At 37.0% G+C, this 20,586-nt stretch overlaps 1 long non-coding RNA gene across 1 annotated transcript in view; it reads right to left on the reverse strand.

Moving 5' to 3' along the window:
* LOC129770533 (uncharacterized) overlaps positions 1-20,586 on the reverse strand; it is a 127,648-nt gene that overhangs the window by 78,489 nt on the left and 28,573 nt on the right. Inside the window, exon 3 of the long non-coding RNA XR_008742135.1 lies at positions 1,560-1,636. This is a non-coding gene — a long non-coding RNA (uncharacterized LOC129770533). The remainder of the gene's footprint in view (positions 1-1,559; positions 1,637-20,586) is intronic.

Consider the following 20,586-nt stretch of genomic DNA (forward strand, 5'->3'; position numbering starts at 1 on the left):
AGCACGATTTACCGGGCTTCTTTCCATGCAGCTTTCTCATGAGTCTCACCATAGTCTGTTATTCAAATTAGGAAGCGTCCCGTGGAAAACGGAGACCCTGCTTCTTCATGAAGGTGGCTGTCGAATCGGTATGTGTGTGTGTACTTGGCCGGAATTCGTCTTCGATTCCAGTATGATGGGACCGAATCTTGACTGTCTCCCTCCTGTGTGAACGGTGGTTAATTTATTTCAATCGTTGTAGTACCTCAACCTAACTTTTTTTCCCACGGATTAACTCTGGTCGATAAATTTGTGTGCGCCTCTGGCCTAGGTCGGGAATTGTGATTTGAATATCTCCATATAGCCACAGCGGATGTGGCATGGACCTCGGAATATTTGTGTTAACGTGATTTTTTCATTATCTATTGTGTTGATAAATCAGGCTTCGCACAAACACTAGTCTTTTAATTACAAAATTTGTTACTTTCATGAAGTAGCCACCACAAAATATACGCATAATTTTGATGATTACATTGAGTGTGTACTCATGAAAAATGAATTTCAATAACATTACTTTGTTTGACTATCCACAACCTTCAAAATCATATAAGTGTGAAATATCAATTATCGACATATTTGCGAATTAAAAATGCTGTCCGAAACTCCTTGGATTATTGCAAATGTTTAGGGCTATAGCATCATTTTTGTACCATGTGAACTATAACAAAAAAACTCTTTGGGCACATTTATTAGTTCTATAATAAATGTACATACAATGTTTCAAATTTACAATAGCTAGTCTAGTCTAGTAAGCAATTTGATTGGAAACTTTTCAAACATTTTTTTGTAATTCACGTTCGATTTGAACTGTAATAAGAAACATATTTTTTCCAAATGGTTTTTTACGATAATTGAATCGAAAGATTCACGAAAAATAAGAAATGTATAAGGTCGATCGCAATTTCTTATGGATTTTCTCGAATTCAAATCTTGCCCTCAGATTAATGTCATAGATTCAAATTCACTTTGCAATTCGAAACCGCATTCGAGTCCCTAGATCATACATTCAGTTTCATAACACAGATGCAAATCACAGTTTCAGTGTTCAGACTCAAATCGAAAATGATGATATCAAATTCAGATCCTAAATTGATGTTTTCGAATCTGCTCCTGGTTTTATGGATCATAATAATATATTGGATCCAGTCCCTAGTTTCAAACTCATTCTGGTCACCAATTCCAATCCCAGCTTAAGACCTTAGACACAGGACGTGAATTAGGTTCAAACTCAGCTTCTAAGTCTTAAGCTCAAACCGAGACCGAGATTCAGCTCTTGGTTTCACATTTCGGATCATGTTCTTATCTCAGTCTTCAAGTATAAATACAGATAACTAATTCATATGTAAGATTTAAATTCAGATTGCCAATGTAAATATAGTTGGATGTAAACACCGAATTCATATACAGGGTGTTATGTGGCTGACCCGGAATATTTCCGGTAATACTAGAGGAGTATATTATATGGAAAAATTCTGCTACACATGTTCAAATTTTAACTACAATATAATACTTGAACTGACCTTGTTTTAAGCTCTGTTTGGCTTAAATTGACTCTAATCCCAAAAGAGGGTGCTATTCCTGTTCGTCCTGTTGCTTCCTACAAGAGATGAGAAAATTTGGTGCTGAGTACAGTTGTAAAACATTTAAAATTAATGGAAGTAAATAAAATTTAAGAAGAAGAAAGAAAACAAAAATGAGGTTTTATCACGTGGTGATCAAGTGTGATGTGGAGACACAGTCCTCGAGAATATTCATGTTTGTAAAATAATGTAGAAATATTACATTAGTCTAAGGCGGCAAAGTAGTATAGCAATCGTATAGTTTTTAACGGTACATTTTAAATGTTCTGACGTAGAACTACGTCTTTCAGGAAGGGTGCCAAATCGGAAAACAGGTCACGTTTTTATGAAATAAAATTAACGTTAATAACTATTTTCACTGTGAACAAATTCTCATGATTTGCATACCAATCGAATCGGAAATTCTCTGAGATTTGTTTGATATGCTATACATTACAATTCGCTAATCTCTAAACGGTTTAAATTCATGGAAACTGGAAGAACTTCCTTTTTTCCCATACATTTGTTCTGCCGATTTGTGTGCTAACCATACCCGTATTTCGAATGCTTATAACTCGAACATTTCTTTACAGTTCGGAAAGATGTTTGCATCAATTGATATGAAATATTTCTACGCGTCTATCACAATTAATAAAATATTATTTTTCATGAGATGAACAATTGAATAACTGTTATTTGAACGTTATTTGAACGCCCTAACTTCCAAGTTTTGATTGGTCCGATTTACAGTTTCCCCAACACAGACTACAAAATCGATGTACCTGTGGAAATCCGCTTTGCAAATATACATGCAAGTCGGAGGTTTTTTTGTTCCCACAGAGCTTCGTTTCCCTAACACGGACTTCAAAATCAATGTGTCTGGGGGAATCCGCTTTGCAAATACACGTCGGAGATATTTTTTGGTGTAAAGTACTTCTGTACTCGCTTCTCGTTGTGCATCATCTCACGCAAGATCGTTGTTGCTGTTATTGCGTTGTTGTTATACTATATACCAATGGATAGGCAATTTATTCAGCTTTTTATTATAATTATATGATAAAAGTAAAAGTAAAAAAAAATAAACAATTTAGCGAATAATGTAGGTATGTTTTCTAGTTTTTACTCGCTGCTTGAGCTTTGGGGAAGTGCAACAAACAACATGTTTACATACAATCCGGCATTAACCTCGATGGTATCGATGAACAAACCATTCACAATAAAATGCATGTAACACGTGGCTTATTTTATTAATGTGTGCATCATTTGGTGTTTAAAATTGAATTGATTCCATCATTGTAATTAAGTTGGATTTTTGGCAAAGCTGTAAAATTTCAATATAATGGACATGTGTAATATTTATATACTTTCTGTTTATTAGAAAAATCCAGAGGAAGCTAAGACGATTCATGAATTGAATAAACAAATAATCTTCCAGTGGAAAAGCGAACTGAAAAAATGTTATTTTGATAAACATTACCAAATGAATTGTTATTAAACGTGATGTTTTATGGTGTTATTAGTCCTAACAGGAAGTATGAAAAATTGCGCGAACTAATTTATTACATAGAGCCATTATCGAGTGAGAAACATTTCGACTACACATATGCATATTTCGCAGTGAAAATCATCAATCAGATTAATTTCACAGATCTGAACGATAACATACAGACTCTCTTAAAATACATTCGTTATTTTTTCATTCAACCGAAATATTCTCTAGAAATAATTTATATTGCAGAACAACGTTCGCCGGATCAGCTAGTTTTACACACAATCTGCGACTTTTAAAAAGGAGCATCTTTTCTTTCCACACAAACTTCTCAAGGCATACGGTCATAAGATATCTAATCTGCATCACCCGACGATATAAATATTACGACCCATCACAGGCAATGTTTCAAGCAAGGATAACATCGCCGAGACAAGCTAGGTACTCAAATTTAAGTTTAAGAATGCACTGTAAGATGATGGCTAGGGATGGGAGTACCGGTTTTGCCGTTACCGAAAACCGGTCAAACTGTCTGTATACACTCTACCGAAAATATCGGTTTTAGGTGACGAGAAAACCGGTAAACAAGGTATTTTTTCAGAAAGAAAAAATATAATTGTTTGAACCTAGCAACGTTGGGATCCCTACAACACTGTTTCATGCTTCCTTCGCAATCACACAAAAGATGAATCGTCGCATCACAACCATTCAAACTGTCCATGTTGATGTTTTTGTGTAATGCTTGCACTCCTCTCACTGGGAATGAATCAATATTGTGTCCCTCTCTTACTCTCTCCATCTTTCTCTCTTTCTCTCGAGACAGTGTGAGTGATACATTGTTTTACATACATTGTGCAACTAATTTAATTAAGTTCTTTACAAAAAAAATTTTTTTTTTTGGACTCAACGAAGTATATGAATCTGACGATGAATTTAGTGATGAAGATAATAACTGGTATTCCGTGGAAGAGAATGATAACAAGAAGTTTGATCATATTCAACACTTTGCCGGTTTCATGAGAAAAGTTCGCGACGTAGGTAATCTTTTCAGAAGGTCCCCAACAAAAAATTATATCCTACAGAGATACGTTAAAGCTGAGTTTGGAAGAGAAATTCAGCTCATTTAGGATTGTAAGACGAGATGGAATTCGCTTGTAACCATGCTGAAACGATTCCTTGAACTAAGAAACGCAGTTCAAAAGACGCTCTTGGATACCTGCGATAAATTTGATTAGGATGTATCGGTCATGCAGCAGATTCAATATGTTGTTGATGCACTGGAGCCTGTCGAAACAGCTGCTGAATATTTTTGCCGTTAGAATGTAAATATATACGACGCAGATATTTCACTTCAATTTATAAGCAGAACCCATCGATCTCACGTCTGCTTTTTGAAGCACTTGCTGACCGCATTTCGGAAAGACGATTTCAATATGCTGATCTGTACGCTTATTTGACTGATAGGCGAGTTTGTACACCTGACTTGGAGAATAGCGAACCTTTTGGTAGATTTTTCCGAACATCGAAGGCTGCGATGCAAAAACAGGCTGTAGAGCTTCTTCAGCGGATGATCAAGGACGAAGCGCAGACTGCTTCAAACTGCGATAATGAGACCGAAAAATCAGATCTTGGGTCAGATTGTTCGGATAAACTTTCCATCAAGGAACAGTTGGAAAAGCGACTAAAAAAAAAACCAAAGACGACCAATCTGCAACAAGTTCGAAATCAAACTTTTCGACAGGTGGTTCATTGTCGTAGGCCCTAAAATCAGAGTTCGCTTACTATCAGTCTTCCATGTTTCACAAAAAAAAACACTGCGTCCGGGATAAACATGTCCACGCTGCTGTTCGCAGTTTTGTGTCTGAATACAAACAAGATTTTTTCGTACCTATGTTTGAAAATGTGACATGTTTGTATTCGTAGTATGTTTGGACATACGATGTTTAATCCTAATGTTTCACACGATGTTCGAACATGGTGTACAGTTTCTCTTGCATTTTTACCCCAAGCACCGGCAGTGCGTAGAGTAGAAGAAGCGAATCGGAAACCACACCACCACCACACAACGCGCGTAGTGTTGGTATGTTGACATGGAAAAAATGCTTTCCTATCATGTCAATGGGTGCTTCGTCTAAAATATTGGGCAAATAAAATAAACATCTTTATCTGTTCTGAACAAAATAAACGTCGATTGATATCAGAGTTTTTCACAATTGATATCATTATTTATTGCACGCATCAATTTATCTATTGAATTCATGTAACATTCGCTATTATTAGCTATTCGAACAAGTACTAAAACAGAATAGAGCGTGGCGGAGATGTTTAGTTACCCACAACAAATTTTGATTACAATATTTCTATAATTTTAATCGAATATAAAGTAACAGAATTATTCAGCAGTGACATGTTAGGCGTGACGCTAACCACTCGACCATGGGAGAAACAATTTTGTCTGGATCTTTGAATACAAATGGCCAATACTACTTGTTCGCGACGAACGCGACCTGAGCTATAAAACGAGCGAAGAAGAGACGAAGCAAGGATGATGCAATCGCATGCACACATAGCATAGGTAGTGTAGTGTAAGTGTAGCTTTTAGTTTTTTCCTTCATTCAGTTTTAATAACATCGAGAAATTAATGATATGTTTTAGCCGCTGAAATTTCTCTGCTGGTTCTGCTGTGTGCCGCCGAAGGTTGCATCTACGACTAATTTTTGGGTATTTATTTTTTGGTCAGCATTTGTACGACGTCACCCGCTGTGCAGTCGGTTCCCCAGACTTCAATTGCCAACATGCACGCAAAAAAATTCTCATAGAAAGCTTCTTTCTATTCAGAGAATGTTTTTTTTTGCACGAAATCAAGGATTATTTGATCATACTTGCAAAATGTGCATGAACTCATAGCCTCTTAGTTCGTGCAACTTTTGTAATGCGAACTAAATTTCAAGTTCGTTTCTGTGAAAAAGTATTCTACGAAGAAATGTTTTGGGATGAATAATTTCTTTCCATGTTGGAATGAAACGAACCGAAAGCAATGAATACTGCGACATCGGGTAATATGTTTGTACATGATGTTCTTGAACTATAAACATCGTGTTTGTTTTCACATGTTTATGTTTGTGTATCATTGTTCGTGTTTGGGATAGACATTCAACACTAGCGAAAACCATGATCAAATTCAAACAAAAACATGACATTTTCACATCGCGTGGACATGTGTAAGTGTTTTTCGGAAGACTGCTTACTATCAAGCCGAAGGAGAGAATGGAAAATATCTCAATTTGCTTCGTGATAATCTGGGAGCAATAAAACCAACATCTGTTGATTCTGAGCGAGCGTTTTCGGTGTCTGGCTTTTTTGGGAGTAAAATTCGTTCCAAGTTAAATGACGAAACACTTGGTGCTAAAAGATTATTTTGAAAATCACAAAAAATAATATGATTTAAACTCAGTTTCAATGAAGATTGTTTTAATCACTTTCGTATAATTTAATTTTTTTTTCTTTAAATACCGGGTTTTACCGGTTCTACCGGTTTTATTGTTTCTGCTACCGAAAATACCGGTTTTTAAAAATGTCTCGGTATTACATCCCTAATGGTGGCTTCTTATCCTTAAATTAGTTAAATTTAGAAAAAAAAATCAATAAACGTAAGAAAAAAGTTGAACGATCGGTTAATACTCTGTAGGGGCAGTTTACGATTGAAAATTTTATGTACATTTATTAATACCGATACAAAAAGAGAATGTCGATGTTTTCGTGTTAACACTCCTATACTCGCGCATTGGTCTGTCAGACCGTGAAATTAATAATTCATTCATTTCTCAGAAAATATCAACACTACGACTTTGCGATTCTCTCCAGCTTCGTTATTCGTCGTTCGTCATCGTTTAGCGTATCGCATGTGTTGGTACAAAAGAGACGTGTACCACTTTTTTAACACTTTCGGTCTGACACACCGACGCGAGTATAGGTGTAACTTTTTTGGACAAGAACCTTTTTTTCTATTTTAAAATATTGTTCAATGAAATGTATAAATTTATGTTAGTGGCGTGGAATATTCATTGAATATAATGCATAAGGTCATTACCTGACTATTCTCATTTGATTTCAGTTCCTTCTGTAGCTGGACTGAACGGATCTATATATTAACTATTCGTCGATATATTCGTCGTTAGACTCATACGTTCAAAAGCAAAATATAAATGTTTGACTTTCGTATAGTTATTCGCTAAATATAATAGTCATATATATACACACACTTTTGAAAGAATTTCACTTGTGGAAGAACTGTAAACAGTAAACTATAAACTAATCGATGGCTTATGGTAATGTTTAACAATTACAGTTTCGGGGATATTTTTTTTATAATGGACAATATCGACAAGAAAACAAGAAAAAGGAAAGGAAGTTCCTAGAAATCCTTTTATAACATCTTTTTATGCCCCATATAAAAAAGGCATTACTTCTTAGTTTACCAAGAATACAGATACAAAGAATATTAGAAATATGCAAACTTTATATTCCAGAACCTTTATCATCTGGTAATTATCTAGGATGTCGTTATATATTCTTCTTTTCGATACGCAACAGCTGCATGAAATGTAAAAAATATGTTTGTTTCGAGCATGCAATTATGCTATGTTCTGATTCTTACTCCAATGAAACCACAATCGATTAATGCGATTTTATGTTATTTTATAGCTCTTTATACTTCCATAAATTATATTCAGTTGCTTACTTTTTATTAATAACAGTGAAAAACTCGAATCTCGTTATTTGTGTTGGAGTATCAAAAATTACTCTGTTTTGAGGATGCTGAATTAGATGACTATTAAAACATAATAAAGATGAAGAAAACATATTTTTTGGAGTTTTTTCATTCAATCATACCCTCTTCTTCAAATAAATGCCAATTAAGACTGAAAAATACACAATGGCAACATTACAGAGAAGTTTAATTTTCGGTCTGTGACACCGTGCGCGAGTATACGTGTTATGATTTTGCACGCGAGTACAGGAGGGTTAATGTTTGAATATCTGTCTGATCTTTTCTTCAACAATTTACTATTGAGAATAGAAAATATTATTAAGTAATGGTTCCGGATTCATTCGAACACTACAAATCCTACAACCCGTTCGCAGCTCTGTTTAGTTCATAGAACAAACGGTTTTTCTAGGGCCACCATTTGGAGTATTGTATGAGCTAAATTTACGGATTTCTGAGCAGTTACAAAAACTCAAAACAACAAGCCCTACGTCAAGTTCTGCTTTGGCGTGGAATTGCTCTGTATGATGTGATTCTAGAACATCTCTCTGTCCATTTATTATTAACTCAACGACGGATCGGAAACTCGGAGTTCGCGCAAGGAACCAAACCCTTTCCTGCGATTGGCATTCAAAACACGGGGGATGCTTCCAGCCGCATCAAATTGACACTCACGCGGGATGACAATTGATTTCCCGCGAAGGGACGCTACGCTCTGTGCGCCGCGTCTTGGGAGAAGAAGCAAACAAAAAAAGAAATAAGCACGCGCGAATGTCAGGAGAAATGACAGAAATATGAATAATACAAATATTTTCTTTCTATTAGGACTCCGCGTCAACCGTCGTCGAGAGAATGGGTTGGGCCCCTCGCGGGAAAAAAACGGGAAAAAAGCGCATAAATCAAGATTCTTCAATGCGTTGACACTTTTCGATGGTCAGCTTCTTGAAAGATAGCAAAACAAGAAAAAAAAAAGTGGGAACACACAATTTCGATGAAAGTGTGAAGGAATGTTGCTAATTTGCATACAACAGTTCAATTACAGCGTGAGTGAGTGCAGAAGAAAATAAAAGCCAACGAAGAACACTGCCACTTCTCCCTCGAAGAAGTTGAAAATGCTTATCTAATTAATTTATCTTCCTTCTCTTCGTGCCGTAAGTGGACAGTGAAAAATGTGGGAGACGGTTGAGAGCGGTGGGGGTGGTGGTGAATACTGACAGATACATTGTTTAGCGGTCATAAGGCGAACCGTTGCCATTGGAGCCGAATTCGGTGTGTATGATGTGTAGAAATTGCTCAGCAATCATGATTGATGTGGCAAGCGCGGCGAGCACATACTAATTGTGCTCGAGTGTGATAATGTGTGATATATTTCAAGCGAGCAAAAGCAACAACTAAAAAAAATATTAACATTTTTTTAAGCCAGCAAAAAAAAAGAAACTTTTCCTAGCAACAAATCCCACAGTCGCGAGCGCGCGCGGAGCTCACATCAATCATCCGGCGGGACCGGCGGTTTGGCCCGAGAGCCCGAGAGAACCGAAGGCGGCGCACAAGCGCGAGGGCAAAGGCCGCTGGAGCCAAAGATCGGATTAAAACGGAAAGTCATTAAATTATTTTCCTATTTAATTTCATTATCTGCTGCTGCTCCTTCGGCCGAAACGCGGCAAATAGATGGCGGCGGTGGCGGGCGTCTGGCGGCTGCGGTGGGTATTGATTTCACGTTCACGGCAGAGCGCAGAGTTGGATTGGAGGAGGAACGCTGGAAATTCGATAACCACCACCACCAACCGGGGCAAGTTCAGGGCTGATTAGTTGGGATCTAGAGGTCGTCTGCATCGCCGCTAGAACCGAACCAGCTGTCGCAGAGGCTTGTAGTCTAATTTTTATCAACAATACAATACACTCTACTTTAATCCTGACATTATAATTTACTAGCCCGCGCGGACACCGATAGATAGCCCCTTGCAAACCATTTCACTCTGTGGCCAATGTCAATGAGGAGAACTAATTGCTGTACAAATAAATTGGTGCCTCCTCTCGCCCTCTTGGGGTTCGGCGGGAACATATGTTCCGACTCGGGTACTTGCAGCCGCCGATAGTGGGAAGAGGAGGTCGGCGGTGGAGGGATGTTGTTAGCATTGAGAGTAATCACTCTGAGTTTGGAAGTGGTGGCGAGCCTTTCGTTACCAGACGCCACCACCATCGTATCGAACCCGAGACGCTATGTTATTATTTAATTTGGTTTTAATTAAGCTCAATTCAGCGCGGCGAATAGACCGGCCTCACTATCTAGTCTGTTTGTTTTGCACTGCTTCGGGGAAGCGGGCAGATTAATTTTCATCTTGGATCGAACATCTGCTGCTGCTGGGGCTGCGAGAGAGCGTTCGATTAAAGTGTAATTTGTCAAAAGTTGGTCCTGAAGACAGCGAAGAAAACCAATGTTTGGTAGACACTTTTGGAGGATGGGATGAGACTCACATCAAGGGTTTCACATTGAGCGTTTTCGGGGAACGGGAACCGAAACCGCCTCAAAATCAGCTCTCATAAAGAGTTCGGGTTCATGGCGGGGAGAAACAAACAACCAAAAACCAAGAAGTGGCTGCTTTTAAAAGCCAGTGCTCCACGCCAAGAAGAGCAAGAAATTTAAGCCGTTTTCCACCAACGTGCGTCTTCTTTGGCGCGGTCAGGGGCGCGAGAATGTTCAGGAAAATATACAAAAAATAAATACCTCAAGCAAGAGGGAGCCAAGTGGATTTTATTACATACTTTCGTCCACTTCTTGGCGTTTTTTTTCGTTCAATATATTTTAAAGCAATCTCTTTCCTCCGGCTTCTTCTTCTTCTTCGGCCCAAGAAGTCTTTCGAGAGGTTCCACTACGCTGAGGTTATGTTACGATGTTTTTTGTGTTTTTTCTTCTCCCGGCGTTTCTTTCTTCCAAGTTCAGGGAACGATCGACCAACGCTTAGCCTTGGCTCTTCTCGCGGTTTTATGTTTAGAATGTCCCGCGCTTGCCTTGCCCAACCACCCCCCCCCCCAACCACACACACACATTTACCTTCTACCCACGATACTGGAACTTGAGCTCGCTCCCATGCGATGAGCAGTTCAGGGCTTCAATTTGTCCTTGAGATGAGTGAATGCGTTAGCGGTTTAGCAAATGTGAGGTTTCGCATCGGTTTCGTACACACACAGCTCGTTCGAAGCGTGCAAAACATTTTCTCTAGCTTCACACAATCTTTCCTTTGACAGAAGCGTTCTGTCGAACGGAAAAAACATAAATTATCATTATTCCGAATTAACATATAAATGATTGCTATGTTTTAATAGAGCGATTATGCTCATTTTGTACCTCCATTAAATTATAAAGAAAAAAAACTCCACAGATGCGACCATCAGTTTGATCATCGCGTCATGTCGTACGAACTAAGACATCGGAAGAGATCCTGAAGCCGTGACACTCCTCTCGTTGAATGCATTAACGAACGCCCAAACACATCCCCCCCACCATTGGTTGTGCATCACAAATTTGATCCGAGAGCTTTGAAGCCGTCTCGTCTCATGTGACCTAAAACTTAATTAAAGAAGCTTGTTTTCCTTCGATCACACCCGCCCTCTCGCTAGCTCGCTTGCCTGCTCATCAGACCCGCGACTCGATCGGAGCTTTGCGGTGAGCAGATAACACAGGGTTCAATCTTTGCACCCCAACTCGGAGATCTCCTCCAATCAGAAGGATGATTAATAGCTTCTTAGAGGAGTCAGCCAGTCAGAGGATGTACAATGAGCAGAGGAGTCATTCGGAGGGGTTTATTATCATCGATCGGAACGCGTTTTGGAACGGGTTCGGTCGAGGAAGAAAAAGTGTGTAGTCTGGTGTTTGAGTGGAGAATTTCGAATGAGCTTCCTAGTCACACGAAATGACAGAATGAATAATAAGTGATGGATCCTCTAGACCAGGGGGTTTCAGATTTGTTTTATGGCAGAGCACTTTTTATAGCAAAAACATTTGACGGAGTACCTGTATTTTTTAATTAATAAAACAAATCATATTTGCACATTACCCAACTGGAAACAACTCTATTTCAGTTATTCATCGCAGTTACACAACATCTGACCCAGAGTGAACAAGATGAATCACTATACGCCCAGTGAAATTAAATTAAAGATTGTTTTTTTCACTTTTTTTACACTCATTCGTGTGAATTCTGTTTATGAAATGAACATAGAAGGAGATGAAGAATTTTTTTTTTCATTTTTTAGTAGTCCATGTGATAGAAGCCTTTTGGTAAGATGCTTGATGCTCCATAAGCTAAAATACAGGTGAAACAGGTCAGAGGGACCGCTGCCAACTCATTGATATTTGAACCTAGATCAAACAAAAAATTAATTCGATTCAGGTGAAAATTACTCTACCGAACAAACTTAAAATCAAAAATCCAGGAGAAAAGTTAGTAGTAATTAACAACCAGATTCAATGGCAGAAGCTATAGCAGTGATGGCCAAACGGTAGTCCGCGGTCTACCTGTCGCCCGCTTAGGTATTACTAGGCTGGTTTATATAGGGTCACCTCCAAACGCAATAGATTCAATATCACTCCGCCTTTTGCCGAGATCATTCTATAAGGTGTTTATGCTAAACTCAATGAAACATATTAGTTGTAAGGGTTGATATTTCTCTATGAAAGTTTTCGTTTTATTATTTTCTTTCATATTGTTGGTTAATTTAAATTAACACATCCAGTTGTTCGATCATAACTTGTAATGAAGTAAGCAAATGTCACTAAGAACAATTTGAAATGTTTTCTCCTGGCATATGATTTGTTCAATGACCAATTGAAAATGCATGAAATATCCGGCAGAAGGTTTCGAAAATCAATAAAAACTAAATTTTTCACTTTAAAATTATGATAAGTAATGTAAATTGATTGTCATAGATAGTACAGCACTGATGGATGAGAAATTAGAAATGTCTAAAATTAAATATTAGGCTCTACAGCGCGGAATCAATTATATATAGTCTCAGATTTCTTTTCACTGTATATAATCGAATCCTGTATATAATCGAGTCAAAAAAAGATTTTTTTATTCGTTTTTTATGCATATATTTTTCTATTATTGAAAATATTGAACTTTATTGAATTCCCTTAAATTCCCTTAAAGCTAGAAAACACCTTTCTCACATGAAAAAAAAAATATTTTTTCAGAATCTCTCAGAGGGTGATAGATGATCATATTTGATGAAAAGAATCCTTCTACGTATATGTTCGGATTTCAATAATCACAGAGTTATAAAACTTTTTTTTTGCTTCTGATTCTGTTGCCGTAAACTGGTTCTACACTAAAAAGTACGCCGCGTAAGCCAATTATGTTGCCTTCATTTGAAAGATGAGAAAATTTCGTACTGGATAAAGTAATGGAACATCTAAGTTAGTGGAACTGTTTTGGAAGTGATAATTTCAAAATTAGTAATTTTTAATGTGTGACTATTAATTTTATCTCAAAAATTCATATTGAACTTGATTATTTCTATCAATCAAATAAAAGTTCTCAAATCACTCGACAATTTGTTATTTGACACCCAACTTCTATCTTTCTTAAGTTCGCTGCAATATCAATATAAACAATGCCTGGTAAAATTCAAGCAAAATCTTCAAAAATCACGATTTTTACCCCACTATACATATAACAGCCACTTAAATTCCACCTTAACGTTCATAGGTTACAGTTTTTCTTGAAACAAGTCATGTTTGAAATGTAATTTTTTTTTCAAACTGTATATAATCGAGTCCAAAATTGTGTATACAGTCAACTCTCCCTAACTCGATATTCAAGAGACCATCGAGTTAGAGAGGTATCGAGTTATGGAGAGAAGGATGCTTGTAAAATCAATCAAAGATGCCATCAAATTAATCGAGTTAAGGAAAATATCGAGATACAGACCATCGACTAAGGGAGAGTTGAAGGTAATCGAATCACATATGATAAAGTCTGTATATAATCGAGTCCGACCTGTATTATGTAATTCTAGTTGTACAGAATTTTACTCGTTAGCTCTATTTTGCTGTTATAGATGCAGTCGGGTTAAAGTTGTCGGCATAATTTTTCGAGCCGTTTGGTTTGCTAGTTGCAATATTTTACTTTGGGAAACATTTCGACAATGTTTATAAATATGCAATTCGCAACTGATGACGTTATAGAAAGAGCTCGGTGTGATAGTTATAGGGATAAAATTGACCGTTCGATTCAATTTACATAATAGGAGCTAATATTTCCCAACCGTCTAATGTGCTCCCTTGGCCGAGTGGATAGCGTCATAACTAACATGCCGGGTGTTCGGGTTCGATTCCCGTTCTGGTCGGGGGAATTTTTCGTCAAAGAAATTTCCTCCGACTTGCACTGTGATCACGCGTATTCTAGAGCTTGCCACTCAGAATGCATTCAAGGCGTGTTATTTGGCATAGAAATCTCAACTAAGTACTAATAAAAATGACGCAAGTAATACTACGTTGAGACGGCGAAGTTCCTCTAGGAACGTTAGTGCCATTGAAGAAGAAGAAGAAGAAGAAGGAGCTAATATTTCCGGTAGATAGTTATCATAACTCTAGAGAGAATGAGGGAATTGGCGGCACTATTTTGTTAGAAAACCTACAAAATTCCTGTAAGTCTCGACAGAAATTCTTCTGATTTAAAAGTATAAATTAGAAAGATGCTATCCAAGGTATGACCATTGGGGTCGTATTCTGTTGAGTCTTATAGAAATTCCACAGGTTTTTTAAGAGACAATCAATTTGTTGAAGTTTTCAATACATATGAACTGTTTAGGTCCTGCTGAGTCTGATCATGAGTTATGTTAGTTGTTTTTGTTGAAACTAACATCAAAAATTCAAATATAAAAAAATCATGTTTATCATCAAGTGTTTAACGCTAGACGGGGAGTGGCAACTATATTGCCACCATTTTTCTCAATGGTTTTAACTGCTCTGCGCATTGAAAAAAATGGTTTTTTGACGTAGGACTACGTCTTTCATTTCTATACCGGGGTGTAAAATCAAAGTTTCGAAAACGAAAGCGTTACGCCGGAGACCGAGATTTTGAGCGATAATAGCTCCTAAACAACTGAACGAAATGGTATGATAAACACTTCATTCGAAAGATAAAATGTCTACGCGTTATATACTTGTTACTTTTTTATCCAAAAACTTGTTTCAATAGTCTTAAAATTGCTTTCAAAACAGGCTATTGAAATCACCAATCGGTATATAAGCGAGCGGCGCTCGGAAATCCACTCAGTTCTAATTGAACAGCGATTGGAGCATGTTGTCGCTGTTGTGGTGAAGTTCTTTATTTATCATGAAAGCGCGGATGAACGGTGTCACCAAGAGTCTGTTTGTGCACAGGCCAGAAGGGAATCTATCAGGAGGAGAGTGATGCCACAAACGGTTCCCTGGGAAGACATCGCTACACACACATACACGCGCGGCTATTAACAGGTGGTTATCGAGTTGGCATTAACCACTGGTGGGCTTCCAGTATCGAGGAAAATGTGGAAATATCTAATCGTTACTGAAAATAATCTGCCAGTTCCTTTGGGAATTTTCAAAATATATTCATGTTAAAGAGTTTATTTGAATGTTTTCTTTCCATGTAACACTGTGATCAAATACATTTGGTTTTGTGGTTTTTCAATCAATCGCAATTAACAGGATAGCTTCAGAAGATTATTCTTCCCCATCAGTAGGATATTTCCGTATCCAATATTGTATGCGCCCGCAATCGATTATTGCTCAGTCGCCGAAAGTTCCGAGCTCAGAGAGTTCATTCCCCTCTAGTTTGCCTTCCAAATTGCCATCGTAAACCACACCTTCTCTCGATTCAATCACACACAAAAAGCATACTTAAGCGATATTCTGGTGGTGAGACACATTCATTTTTCGTGAGGACATCGACAAGACAACATCGTTGCCTAACGTGCTGGAGGAGGTGGACGGCGAAGGATCGACACATACACGCGCAGTACTCTTTCCGTTAGGATGCCATTCAGCATCGAGAAAGTTCCGGAAAGATCTAATCATTGCTGGAAAATAATCTGCCAGTTCCTTTGGGAATTTTCAAAATATATTCATGTGAAAGAGTTTAATTGAATGTTTTCTATCCATAAAATATCCATATAATACATTTGGGTTTGTGATTTGTCAATCAAGTACAGTTAGCAGGTTAGCTTCTGAAGATTATTCTTCAGAACAAGGTTTTTCGTATCCTATATTGGATGCATAAAACCTTGTGTCTCCAACGTAACGCTCTCGTTTTCGAAGTCTCCCAAATATTCATTTATTCATTCATTCAGAATGGATTTAGATTCAACTTCAAACAAATGATCTCTAAATCAACGATAGTCCTACGTCACCCTTGCGGTTATACCATAGATATAACCCACTTCCTGTTTTTGTATTTTAGCATGTAAACATGTCGTTGTATTGTAGTTTGCCTAGTTCTCACGGCCCGTTAAAGGGTTAAAAAAATGGGAAAAGAAAAAAAAAAGTCACAGGTTACCAACTCATGTGAATGATTCAGGATACAGAAGCGTTTCGAGACAATGACGAGCGAACAGTTATTTGTTACCCGGCTCAATATCGTTCCCAACCATCTGGATTGAAATATTCTAGCCGAATTCGGCGGATTGTAATACCTAATGCTTCAAAACTCTAAAAAATATTCTCCAGCGATCATTTCTGATATACTTTTACCAAGTTTCACGTTAAATTTGTTGCTCTTTGTTTCATGTTAAAAATCTAAACAAAGTTTGACGGATAATTTACCTGATTAAATTCATAATAATTCATGTATCAATAAACAATTGAAACCCTCATTGCTAAGATATAGTTTGAACCCAGAAACGGAAGTGACACACCTGGCGAGAGTCACTTCGTAACGTGACAAGCATCATTTCACGTATGTGTCGGTATTCTGAGAATTGATGTAAATGAAAAATTCCACGTGCGATGTGCTCTGTTGATTTGTCGTTGTTCTTCTGGGGCGCTATATTTTGCTTCAATATTGTGCTCAAAAAACCGCCTCCAATTGAAGGATGTAATTTTTAGCAAACCGTTAAGAATTTTCATACGCTCAGAATCATGCCGTTGCAAGAAAGGTGGTACCATGAGTGGAAACAAAATCGGAAAATTGAACAGAAAACGGAAATGAGCTTCCATTTTCATCAATTCCTAAATTAAATTATACCCCGTTTTTTATGTAACAATTTCCGAACAATTGAACAATTTAAAATGTTTTCTTTCTGGAATTGACATCTTTTTATATTTCTCGTGGTGATTTTTTCGGTGATATATACACAGAAAGCATGAGACTTGCAAAATTTTAGAAAAAAAAATAACTTTATTTAAGTCGGCACTAGTTTTCGAATGTTGCCTGCCGCAAGAACAATTTGAGGGTTTCTTCAAACCATTAAATGTGTTTGGAACTTTGAGCCTCGATTATATTTTGAACTCCTAATGCAGAATTACTGTAGATGTTGAGGAACGCTACCAGCTAGAAGTATATGTCCAAAGCCTAATCATACGAATCGTACAATCGGCGTCAACCGTTGAGTGAAGCAACTTTTTTCTGAAAATGGCACTGAGAATGAAACGTCTTATCGATGGGTTCTCGACATTTTCACGAATACAAAAGGTGCATATAGCACATTCAACTCTTACTCGAAGCTTTCTCGTCATATTTTGTGTTGTGGGTTGGCCTAAAATGATCATTTTTGTGGTTTTGTGGTGATTCTGAACGTTTTGTGATCAATGTATTGTTCATATTGATAATTTGTTTCTGATAGCGGAAATATTAATCGTTGCACCAGGTTTTGAAAATCCTCTTTATTTTACCAAATACAGAGGCTTATCTTTCTCCATTGAAATTTGATTTGATTATTGATTGGTTCTAGTTTGGGGCCAGTGTTTTTCTGTACTGTGAAAATTGTAAAGTTCCCCGTTTTTTCTGCTTAGTTGCCATAACACACATTTAAATTCAATATTTTCACAACACACAACACACGCTTGACTTGAGGTAAAATCATTTGGAACGCGTGCAAAAATTCATTCACAGTTTGTAATTGGATTCAATACTTTCGTCCATCGTGAGTTTGAGTAGAGTCCTCGACCAATATCATATTTTTCAACGATCTTCCCTTAGTTTTGTCTTTCACATGGAGAAAGATCCAACCTATCTTCACGAGTGTTTTGGAAAAAGAATATTCCTTGTTAATTTTTGCGAGCAGGCAAAAATTCCAGAGTTCTTCTAAAAATAAATAGTGATGATGCAAACGTGAATTTTAGGTACCAGTCGGGGCCTCGAAGATATAAACTGATATCTAAATTCGTATAAGTTTCGTGTAGCTTTGCGAGTTGGTAACAGTCACACAATATGCAACAAGATCACGACCTTCAACAGCATATGTCTATTTTTTCTTAAACTAAAAATAAAGCACACTTATTGAAGCCTCCGCAAATATTTATTCTAGTTTGTCAATCGGAACCTTACAAGTACAAACTTTCACAACTATTGGTCTGACATACACTAGGTAATCACGACTTTCAAAGATTGTATGCAAAATTCGCCCCTCACCGGTATGCCTTATGTACAATTCAAAGCTTATCTATATATATATATATATATATATATATATATATATATATATATATATATATATATATTTCCTTTGAAGTGAAAAAAAATATGTTCCACGCTTGGTTTACGAATTTCTTGGCACAGGCTTGGTATTATACTGAGTGAATTATTCAGAAATCCATAGTAATTGTAGCTCGATTCGATGATAATGCTCATTGTTCAAGTTAGCATAATTCTGTATGATACAAAAAGAGGACAAAGAGATTGACAGGGTGGTCACTCAATTTCAATTTTCGAATTCCCGCATTTTTCCCGACTTTTTCCCGCATGATTTCACGAAAATCCCGACCCTCAAAAATGAAAATTTTATAATATTGTGTCGTTGGTTAAAACTTAATTTTTGAAAGTCGAAATGCGAAAATATTTTTACTTCATTGTTTCTAAGTTCAGCATGTGACAAAAAATTGGGCGGTGTGTTTCTCAGCAACAGATTTTGGGTTGGATGTAGGGTTCAGGAGATACGGACCGGACTGTTTCTAGAATATATACACCTGGGTTTTGAAGCGATTTAACCCTTTGTAACGCCATGCAAACTAGACAACGAATCTACTCCAACTTCAGAGAATATAATCCTTATATGAGGAAGAATACATATAGTCCTTCGATAAAAAAAATTACGACTGGAATTTTTTTTATCGATTGGAATTGAAAACAAATTATTGTAAGCTCACTTTATTGCGCTTTTGGTTGTGCAGAAAACTAAACAATATTTCTAGGTCAGCGAGAAAAAAAAAATTTTTTTTGGACTTACAAAGAAAAAAAATAAATTTGAATTTTTCATCAAATACACTATTTGATTTATTGAGAAAACAACATAATCTCTCTTACATAGTAAACTTATCAACTTTTTGCTTTTTTAACGAATTTAAACAGAATTTTCTGCCGGTGCTCTAAAATCATTAAGTTTTTTCTGCATGAGAATGCAGCCCTAAAAAATGCTGTATTTCCAGATACCTTTAGAAGTATTTGATTAAGCAAAATATTGAAACAGGGTGTCGACTCAAAACCCTAAAAAAATCCCTGATATTCTCTGATTTTTCAGTAAGTTTTCAGAGAAATTTTAGATGTAAACTAATAATCAAAATTACTACCCGTTCTTCAATTGTAGTTCTCAAAACACTTAATTAGCTGAAACAATGAAATGTATGAACGTCTGTCAATATCTTCCAATAAATGAATTGTTTTTGTTTTTTGTTTAAGTTAAACGACGATTGAGAAGTGTTGCAAATTGGAGGAAATTTGATTTATCAATACTAAATTATCTTCAATGAAAATGACAAAATCAATCCTTTCCATTTTGATTCGGATCAATCTCACGAAACTGTTACTATTGTACCGAAACGATTTTCCTTGCAATCTTGCAATCGGTTTCCCTCGGGATATTTCGCTTGTGCCTCTCGTAGTGGTTTAATTAACTTTGAATCACCCTTTGAACACTGGGGAGCGCGATAGCGCTCCTCTTGTTATATGTCAAAAGTGCGGGGAGCGCATGGCGCTCTTCTTGTTCGATGTTAATATTTTGGATTTTGGACGCCATGAAAAGGCATGTTCATGTTTGTTGCTAAATAAGAGTGGGAGCTTCTGGGAGAATATATTCAAGGCATTATTAAGCAAGGAGAAAATAATATGTTCAGAGGAGTTTTTAGTAGACTGGAGAGTAAGAGCGCTAGTGAAAAACGATGAAATTAAAACTGCGAACTCTTATGTCAATATTATTCGTGGAAATTTCGAGGAGTCGTTGATTGGAACGGATCTCTAAAATCAGTTTTAATTCCGGCAAGACAGAGACCCAAACATACACGAAAACCCTCCACGAAGGACGTTAGGCTCCATCAAGAAGTTGTGGCACATTTCCAAAAATCACAACCCTTTTGGAAATGTGCCACAACTTCTTGATGGAACCCAACGCCCTTCGTGGAGGGTTTTTGTGTATGTTTTAGGTCTCTGTCGTCTCTTCTAGTGCAGAGACACGAATTTCGGACGTTTTTCCGAGTTCCATAAAAATAAAACAAAGAATATTGCTACTATCCATTGTATCACTATTTGTTCATC

Source organism: Toxorhynchites rutilus, chromosome 2 (genome assembly GCF_029784135.1).
Source record: "Toxorhynchites rutilus septentrionalis strain SRP chromosome 2, ASM2978413v1, whole genome shotgun sequence".
Classification (NCBI taxonomy): Eukaryota; Metazoa; Arthropoda; class Insecta; order Diptera; family Culicidae; genus Toxorhynchites; species Toxorhynchites rutilus.